Source organism: Gossypium hirsutum, chromosome D12, assembly GCF_007990345.1.
Source record: "Gossypium hirsutum isolate 1008001.06 chromosome D12, Gossypium_hirsutum_v2.1, whole genome shotgun sequence".
Lineage (NCBI taxonomy): Eukaryota > Viridiplantae > Streptophyta > Magnoliopsida > Malvales > Malvaceae > Gossypium > Gossypium hirsutum.
The window spans coordinates 30,913,276-30,922,331 of record NC_053448.1 but is presented as its reverse complement, the minus strand read 5'-3'; the positions used below and the strand labels follow the sequence as shown (position 1 = coordinate 30,922,331).

At 30.3% G+C, this 9,056-nt stretch overlaps 1 long non-coding RNA gene across 1 annotated transcript; it reads left to right on the top strand.

The window, feature by feature from the left end:
- The first annotated feature begins 2,321 nt into the window (after nt 1-2,321).
- LOC107945720 (uncharacterized) lies at nt 2,322-6,598 on the top strand. Its single transcript, XR_001696689.2, has 4 exons — nt 2,322-2,588; nt 4,180-4,309; nt 5,232-5,951; nt 6,032-6,598. It is a non-coding gene; the product is annotated as an uncharacterized lncRNA (long non-coding RNA).
- The last annotated feature ends 2,458 nt before the right edge of the window (nt 6,599-9,056 follow it).

Below are 9,056 nucleotides of genomic sequence, written 5' to 3'. Positions count from 1 at the left end.
AATTCTTGTTATTAAATATGTTTAAATTTTGATTAAACTTGTGATGAAGAGTGTTATTAACTTAGTATTATTGATTAAAGGTGTAACGGCCCTAACCCGTCTCGATCACCAAGACTAAGCTACAGAGTGCTACACTACAAACAGAACAGTTACAGACCTTTAACGGATAATTCAAGTTGAAAATCATTATCTATAATTTTATAAGTCATTCAGAACAAATTTAAACATTTCTCGAGTTTAATATGAACTTACGTGACCTTTAAAGTTATCCTGGGATCAAACAAGGGCCAAATTACAAAGTTTGAAAGTACAGAGCCGACGTCGCTACGAGATTTTCTCCACATTGTGATGTCGCCAAATAGTATGTCACGTCATGTCTAGCTATGTTATAATCAGTTAACTTGTGGTGCACTTTTAAAAGGAATCTAGGAATTTTTCAAAGGGATCTAGGAATTTTTGGGTCAATATGTCGTCATATTAATCGAAGATCTGTCTCTTAGATTTGCAATGCACTTTGAACTACCTGATTTTGAGTTCGAGAACTCAAGTTATGATTGTTTTAGTGAAGACAATGCGAGCAGAATTTCTAGACGGGATTATTATGAAAATTATGAGTTTCGGGCTTTTAATTTGAGTTTAAATAATATTGAGTTCGATTTTTAGGCTTAATTATATATATGAGCTCAATATTGTATTTATTAAGTTTTATTATTTATTTATTCTGAATTTTAGATTTTTTAGGAGTTTTATGTCAATAAGAAAGTTTAGTGTAAATAATATATGTACTTAGCTAACCTATATAAAGGTATCTTCATTATATACAATTGATCAATTCATTAATTATTCACTTTGAACTCAAAAAATTTACTTTGAGTTTTCTCCTCAAGAATTTCTCTTGAGTTTTCTTTTCGAAGAGTTTAAAAATCTTTTCAGATTGTGGGGATCATCTTCAAGCTTTTTCTTACTAAGTTTTCTTTCTTTAAGGAAAAATTAAAGTCGTTCAAAGGGGGTTGTGAATTTATTTGGTTTCCAAGACTCCTTAAGACTTTTACACGCCACTTTCCATCTTTTCCATCTATCTTGTTTCGTTGATTTGCTATTGTGTTATAATATTCTTTAATTGTTTCTAATCTTTAATTTGGATTCCTTGTTCTTTTTCTATCTTTTATTACTTGTTTTAATTGTTTCTCTTTTTAATTCTTAAATCTGACTTAGATTTGTTTGCGTTTCAGATTGTATATCAAACTCCAAGTTCTACTTCATTCGACTAGAGCCCTAGGCCAAATCTGCAACTTGGACAAACTTACGATTTTGTTTCGTGTGTGTCCTTATCAAGGATCGTAAAATATCTTCCAAAAAATAAAAGAACAAGTCATTTTACATAAAAACATGGGTTTTCCCGATTTACCTTTATATTAACTTAGCTCATTTTACTAAGCCAAACAAAGAACAATGATGAAAAAATTTTCTATAAAATAAAAAAGTGAAACAAATGAACATTTAATCTGGAATAAATGAAGTTCACTTCAAGGTTGTCGAGACTTGATCTTGAACACTAGTTTTGAGAGAGTTTGGATCAAAAGGTTTTTGAGACTTGATCTTGGATGGTTGAGTCTGCTTTAAAGGTTGTCGAGACTTGACTTTGAAAATAAATTTTATCTCTTTTGTGTTGATGCAACCGAAACATGAAGAGCTTTGATTTAAGGGTCTATGGGACTTGATCATGAATGAATGATTCCACTTTAAGAGCTTTTTTAGACTTGATCTTGAAGAATGAGTTTAGCCTTATTTCTCTAGATCAGACAAGATCCAAAAGTAGCTTTCTTTAAAACGAATTCGGCTTTTTGTTTTTTTAGTCTTCAAATTTTTGATATTTTCGAATATTTTTTGAGATTTTGAAGAAAATTTCTAATCTTTAAAATCTTCTCTCTAGACCAGTTGCAAATTTCCAGACTTCTAAACTTCTAAAGTTATGTTGAATGGTTTGGTACCAATTTAAGAAAAATAGAGTTGTTTTAGAATACAACATTATTATATGAATGATTTACAAGGAATAAACTCTCTTATTTATTATTTAACTCATATTAATTTAAATTAATTAAAGATAATATAATTTTTATAAAAAATTATAAAAAAGGTAATTTCTTGATTTATAAATAATTTAATTAAAAATTAACATTAATGACGCATGAAGAATTTTGATTTAAAACTCATTTTAAATATTAATCTCAAAACAACTACATCTTGAAAAAAAAAGATGCAATATTGAAATAAAAACCTCTCTTAATTGGCTAAATTAGCCATATATGTTGGGTTTTTCTTTAATTAGGCTTATAAGTCATTTTTCGGAAAATGTTTTCCTAATTTTACAGTGTTTGGAAGCCTGAAAACCTTTTACACTTGGAAAATGTTTTCCAAGACACGGGTAAAATGGCCTCAGTTTAGGGAAAATGTCTTACCGATTTCATTTCCGTAAGACATTTTTCGGAAAATCCCTCCCTCTTTTCGTCCTTCTCCTTCTTCAATCTGTCTTCCCCTCACGAATTTACAGGATCTAAACATCCCAAAGTTGGCCCATTGTCAATATTGTAAGTATCCCCTTCTGTCTTCCCCTTCTGGTAGCTTGCATGTGGTTATGTCGAATTGGGAATTTTTATTGTTGTTTCTGGTATCCCCTTTTGTCTTCCCCTTCTGGTAGCTTGCATGTGGTTAAGTCCTTTCACCACGGTGATTTTTTTCCAAAGTACAAATGGGTTTCAATCGTGTAGCAGATTGGGTTCAGCTTCTTTGCTTGTAATAATGTGGAGTTGTTTCCTTAGCTTGACTTCCATGTCCTGCTTGCTTTATGTGCTTTTAAGTGTTAATTCCCTGTTGAGCTGCAAGATTAATTGACAAACAATTAGCACCTTTCAAAAAAATTTAACAATTGTCTGATGCAAGACTTATTCATGGTTTGCAACTAAAACATTTTTCCATTTTTCCAGTCCTTGATGCATTATTGAAATAACTTAATATAGAAAAATAAAGCCCTACAACTAACTGATAATTCTGATGAGTAGCATACAGCTTCATATTTTAGAAGATTCAGTTTCTTCCTTCTTTCACTGTCATCCTGCAACACCTGTTCATACACAAGGATTAATAACAAAAAAAGATTGATCTGTTTAGTGAGAGGGTTTCAATCATGTAGCAGATTAGGTTCAGCTTCTTTTCTTGTAATAATGTGGAGTTGTTTCCTTAGCTTGATTTCCATGTCTTGCTTGCTTTATGTGCTTTTAAGCATGGTAATGTATTGTTTCCTTAAAATCTTGTGTTTTGCTTTTATTTTGGGATAGCTGCTTGTTGATTTTACTCAAAATGAGGTTGAGATGATTGATTTATTTGGATTTTATGCTTGTCAACCTTGATCTATCTTTGAAATTTGTTTGATAAAGTCATAGAATTAAGCTTGATTTTTCGATGCTGATTTGATGTGTTTATTAGGTTAGATTCTTAGCAAAGATGCTTGAATTTTTTCATTTCTAGAATCTGATGGTTGTGTTGATTGGAAATCATACCCTGAAGTAAGATATATCAAAATTCTATGTATAGTTTTTTTATTCTCAAAAAACTTGATTTCCAGTGGGTTTTTGTTGGTTTTTCTAGGTTTTTTAAGCTTTTAGGCAATGTAGAATTGTGGATTTTGAACCATTTGGTTTGATAAGGAGAGTTGAAAAAATTTTTGAGTGTATAAAGAACTGTCATTTCAAGGCTGGTATTGAAATTGTATTACTTTGTTTATCTTGCAAGCCTGCTTTTGTAAGTGATACATATATATATATAAGTTTAGGTTTTATATTTGGCAATTACATTGAATTGGATTTTTGGTACAGTCTGTAGCTTTATTTATTTTTATTTAAAAAGAAGAATGGGTTCTTGGTTATATTCATTTGGTTGAAAGCTGGTAAACAAATTAGATTTTTATTATGTTGAAATTGGAATGGAATGTTGGAACTTTTTTCTTTTAAAGTTAGAGTAGCTTAAAAGTTCGGGTAAACATGTAATGTTTAGGTTTTTCTAAGACTTAGGTGGATTTATGCTATCCCGTTCCAACTTTATTCTACTTTATGGCATCAATCTTATCAGTGCACAATGAGAAATTTTAGAATGATGCTGATAGTCCGGTCTCGTTTGTTTCAGGGAGCTGCTGGAGCTGTTGTTCAGTACTTGGGTTACACACCTGGCCTCTTTATTGTAGGACTGTTCGGCATTTTGGTATTATGGATGTATGCTAACTTTTGGATAATAGGAACACTATTTATAGTTGGAGGTATGGCTTGTTTTTTGCTCTATTAAGTGAAATTTTCATGTCGGTAATATGGCATTATTTATAGTACTGACATATTTCAGTGCATTATTTTAGCATTCTTCATGTTTTAAAATATTTTTCACATATATATAGTTTTTTTTAGTTTTTTTTATAAATTATAATACATTTTAATATTTTAATATATATAATTATAGTCTAACTTTTTAGTTTCTTATTAAATTATATATTATATACATGTAAATATATCTTAATTATATACATATAAATATGATTATAGAAAAATTAAAATGGTTAATATAAAAATTTTAAAAATTGATTTAAAATATCAAAATTTTGTACTTACCAATACAAGTTGGTATTGATTGAAACAGGCTGAAACGCATCGACATTTTGACTGAAATGGTACGTACCAGCCGGTATCGGTATGGTGCCTACTACCATGTTTCCAGTACTTTTTTTATTTAAAAATCTTAGTCCCTCCATCCAATTTTGCTATTAGAGTTGTTGATGTGGCAATTATAAAAAGATAAAATAATTTTTTAACCCTTAATGTTTATAATTTTTATTAATTTAGTCCCTACTCTTTAAAAAATACATAATATAAATTCAAAATCCTAAGATTTAAATAATTGGATTTTTTGTATTTTTTCAAGGACAATCTCATATCAAACCACTTATTTAGATTTATGTTTGGGATTAGAAATATATACAATTTAGATTTACATTTGAAATCTGTGTATTGTGTCAAAGTTCGAGTTGGGTGGATTGGTGTTTTTCTATCAATAAACCTTGCAGTTCTATCGAACGATGTAGCGGATTATTTGCTGAAATGTTTTGATAACGTGAATGAAAACATGCACTTATGAAAATCTTACATCTTTTTTGTAGTGATCAAATATTTGTGTGGCATTATTTTGTGCAGATGTATCGTAATCAAGATCAAAATGCAATTGTCGGAGTCGTGGCTTCATTTTAGCTTTTGGGGCTCTTTGGATTAAAAAATTAAAAACTACGAAGGAAGTTGCTTCTCACCCTCGTGTGAATCGAGATTATGAAAGAGAAAATTATATTAATAGTATTTTATATAGTGGTGATCAGCATTGTATTGATGTGATAAGGATGAGACCGATTGCCTTTTTTAATTTGTGTGATATTCTTAGTAGGAATAATTTGTTACAATCAACTAAATCTATGAATATTAGGGAGCAAGTAGTTATATTTTTACATATAATTGGTCATAATGTAAGTTTTCGAGTGATTGGATCTAGATATTATAGATCAACTGAGACAGTTTACCATTACTTTAGGGCTGTATTGAGAGCAATTTTGAAATTGTACAAACTAGTTATTAGATTACCTGATGAGTCAACTCCTAGTGAAATCAGAAACAATCCAAGGTTTTATCCTTATTTTAAAGATTGTATTGGAGCATTAGATGGAACTCATGTTCCTACATCCGTTCTACTTAGCATTCAAGGAAGATTTCGTAGTCGTAAAGGGGGGACAACATAAAATGTATTGGCTGCCATTACATTTGATTTGAAATTTTCCTATGTTCTAGCTGGTTGGAAAGGTAGTGCACATGATTCTCGTATTTTAAGTGATGCACTTTCATGCCCAAGAGGATTAAGAATTTCAGAAGGTAATAATTATCATTAAATACCAAATAGTTCTAGTAAGCTCATAATTTATTAGTACTAATTATGTTTTGTAAAATTGTAGGTAAATATTATCTTGATGATGCTAGATATGGCATCCGAAATGGATATATTACCCCATATCGTGGTGTCTGATATCATTTAAAAGAGTTTAGTGTTCAAGGGCCTGAAAATGCAAAGGAACTCATTAATCTTCGTCATTCATCATTACGAATCACTATTAAACGTGTTTTGGGATTTTGATGAAACGGTTTCGTGTATTAGATGTTGAACCATTTTGGAATTTTCAAACTCAAGTAGATATAGTTTTGGCTTGTTGTATCATTCATAATCATATAATGGGAGTTGATCCTAGTGATTTACTTAATCAAGGATTATATGAAGAGCCTGAGTCTGATTTGATAATACCAACTCTTATGGAGCGAGAAGAAAGAGAAGAAGCAAGAGAATGGTCTGCTAAGAGAGACGAAATTGCACAAACTATGTGGACTAATTATATGGTTAGAAATATTAGGTAGGTTTAAGGCTTAGGGTTATTATTTCTATGTTATGTATGTTTAGTATTAAAAATTGTTTTTTTTTTGTTAATGTTGGTTGGATAATGATAGGTTCCATTTTAGTTTATTAGATTTTGAAATTATTATGTCTTGAATTTGTTAGATATTGATTATATTTTAAGCTTGTTAGATATTGAATTTATTATGTTTTAAGCTTGTTGGATATTGAATTTATTATGTTTTAAGTTTGTTGGATATTGAAATGATTGACAATGACAATTATTAATGTAGAATGTGTAAGGGCAACAACGAATGAACCTCCAAGCAATTCAGGTGCACAAAACTGATGGAACATTTTTTTTTGAAATTCTAGTAGAGGAGGCCCAGAGAGAAAATAAACCTTCTAATACTTTCAAAGCAGTTTCTATTAATCGAGTTGCCGAAGCTATTTCTGAAAGATTTCAAGTCCAATGCGAGCGAAGCATGTGGAAAATCATTTGAGGACTGTAAAAAACCAGTGGCAGATTATATGCACAATTCAAGGTGAAAGTGGTTTTGGATGGGATGATAACATGAAAATGATTACATGTGATAGAGCGACATATGATGCAGCAGTGATGGTAATATATGTATATATATGTTAAGTATATTTCAATTGTTTTTTACTTGTTATTCTAATTGTGTATAATATCCAACAGGCACACAAGAAGTATGAACCATTTTTGAATAAAAGCATTGATCATTATGATGAAATGGCTTTGGTTGTTGGCAAAAATATGGCAACAGGGAGTTTTGCCAGAACATTTGCTAACATAGATTTGGATGATGGTAACCAAGATTCAGTGCCTCTAGACTGCGACAATGAAGAGGCTGAAGAGGTAAGAAAAAATGTATCTTCATCTAGCACATCCAAACGTAAAAGAAAAAATGTTTAAGAAAGTATCGTTGATGAACAAATTAAATTTGTGGGTGAACAACTTGGCAAAATTGCTAATGCTTTGGAGCAATTTACTGCGGAGAAGACACCACATCTTTACGAAGAAGTGATGTCGATGGAGGAAGAAGGATTTGATGATGACTTCTTATGTTCTGTGTTTGATTATCTAGTGAGTCATGAATCCGAGGCCAAAGCTTTTTTTGTTAAAAGTAAGAAGCATAAAAAAATTTGGCTTCAAAAATTTTCTCAAGGTTGAAGATATTGATACTTTTATGTGGTGTAATATTAGTTATGCACTTGAACAATGTTGTTGTTATTATGTGGTGTACTACTAATTATGCATTGGGATAATATTATTAATTTCTAGTATTAATTGTGGTTTGAAAGCTAATTTATAATTATTCAATCCTTGTTTTTTATTTTTTTATAACACAATTACAAATAATTTATTTGACTTTGGTTGTTTTCAATTTATGACAGTTAATATTGTAGCTTAATAATTGAGTATTATTATATATTTAATTTGATTTATTTATTTATAAATAAATCATTGCAATATATGTAAAAACAATTTAAAATATAAATTTATTAATATGTATATAAATTTATTAATATATGTAAAAACAGCTTTTTCGAAAAATATTTTCAGGAAATATGCCAAACAACAGAAAATATTTTTCACAGATTCTTCTAAACACCAAAAAAGTAAATTATTTTCCAGAAAAGTAAATCATTTTCCAAAAATTATTTTCCGGAAAACATTTTACTGGCAAACAAACTGAGCCTTAGGGAAATAGGCTATTTTTGGAGAGAGAAATGGGAAGCGCACCCAGCTGGACACGTTTTCCCTTTCTATCTCCTAAGGTTAAGTTTTTAATATTTTTAGGTTTAAAGTTTTTAATATTTTTAGGTTTAGGGTTTTTGGGTTTAGGATTTTTGACAAAAACTAGGAAATTTCAAAGGTAGTTTTGAGGAGTCGGGGATGTGATAATGCGCCTCATAACACATACATTTTATATGTCGTGGCAAGATAGGACCATTGATAAGTCTAAATTATATAGACTTTTATAATACCTTTTTACTTAAAATTCATGCAAATCTTGAACATTTGGATAGCTAATTATGTAATTTTGGTTCATATTGAGACATTGGGTATAATTTAAGTAAAGTTTGTAATTTTACATAATTTCATTGAATTATGCTATATGATAATTTCTTTGTTAAATTTTTGCAGTATGGACCATTAAAATTACTCAATGTTGGGAGCAATTGAAGAAACATATAAGTGAGTTGATTATCCAATACTTTGGACGGTAAAGAAGATAAATTGGGCTCGGAAATATTGCTTTGATCTAGTTGAAAGTTGGTTGTTGAGAAGGGCTAGTCTGCTAACTAGTTGGGTTGTCAAAACTGTCCAACAAGGGGGAGAAGAGCCCAATTCGACCAAGGCATGAAAATCAGCCCAAATTAGGTTTGAAATATTTGAATGGAAGGTCCTTATATGTGTGAAAAAAATCAGAAATCTACCTCCAACTAAACCTTTGAAAACCGTCCAACCCTTTGCATGATTCATGCATAAAATGAAGTATGAATCAATCAACCACTCAACCCTCTCTCCACAACTTATGGCCGGCCAAGAAAAGGAGAAATCCAAG